The sequence below is a fragment of the Rhincodon typus genome, unplaced genomic scaffold (genome assembly GCF_021869965.1).
Source record: "Rhincodon typus isolate 14 unplaced genomic scaffold, sRhiTyp1.1 hic_rhity00000557, whole genome shotgun sequence".
NCBI classification, from domain to species: domain Eukaryota; kingdom Metazoa; phylum Chordata; class Chondrichthyes; order Orectolobiformes; family Rhincodontidae; genus Rhincodon; species Rhincodon typus.
The window spans coordinates 49495-50744 of NW_025966195.1; positions in this window are offsets into that span (position 1 = coordinate 49495).

The following is a 1250-nucleotide window of genomic DNA, read 5'->3' on the forward strand; positions in this document are numbered from 1 at the left end:
GAGTCATTTGGTGAAGTTCAGGTATTGGTGTTCTGAAGAGCTTAACTCGCTGAAATAAGTATTTTAAACCAAAAAGCATGAAAAGTTGTGTCATATGGTGAGGTTGAGATTTTAGCCTTCTGAAGAGCTCAACTCGCTGAAATAAGCACGTCATTCAAACCAACATCAAAAACTAACATTTTTGGTGGAGTGTGGTATTGGTATTCTGAAATGCTTATCTGAGTTAAATAAGCATGCTAGTCAAAACACCATCAAGAATTAAGTCAGATGGTGAAGTTGCGAATTTTGATTTCTGAAATGCTTATCTCACTCAAATAATCATGTCAGTCAAAACAGCATGAATAATTAAGTCATGTGGTGAAGTTGAGATATTTGCCTTCTGAATTGCTTATCTGACTCAAATAAGCATGTTAGTCTAACCAACATCTAAACTTGAGTCATTTGGTGAAGTTCAGGTTTTGGTCTTCTGAAGTGCTTACCTGAGTGAAATAAGCATGTCAGTTAAAACAGCATGAACATTGAAGTCATTTGTGAAGTTTAGATTTTTGACTTCTGAATTGCTTATCGCACTGAAATAAGCACTTTTGTCAAATCAGCATCCAAATTTATGTCCTTTGGTGAAGTTGAGATTTTAGTCTTCTGATCTGCTTACCTCACTGAAACAAGCACGTTAGTCTAAACAACATCAAAATTGAGTCATTTGGTGAAGTTGAGATTTTTGATTTCAGAAGTGCTTATCTCACTGAAATAAGCATGTTCGTAAAAGCAGCACTAAAAATTCAGTCATTTGGTGCAGTTGAGATTTTTGACTTCTGAAGTGCTTATCGTACTGAAATAAGCATGCTCGTTAAAACAGCATTAAAAATTAAGTCATTTGGTGCAGTTGAGATTTTTGACTTCTGAAGTGCTTATCTCACTGAAATAAGCATGTTAGTCTCGCCAACATCAAAACTTGAGTCATTTGTTGAAGTTCAGATTTTGGTCTTCTGAAGTGCTTATCTGAGAGAAATAAGCATGTTCGTCAAAACAGCATAAAAAAATTAAGTCAATTCGTGACGTTCAGATTCTGGTCTCCTCAAGTGCCTAACTCGCTGAAATAAGCATTTTATTACAACCAGTATCAAAAGTTCAGTCTTTTGGTGAAGTTGAAATTTTAGCATTATGAAGCGCTTAGCTCGCTGATGTAAACATGTTAGTCAAAACAACATCAATAGTTGACTCATTTGGTGACGTTGAGATTTTGATCTTCT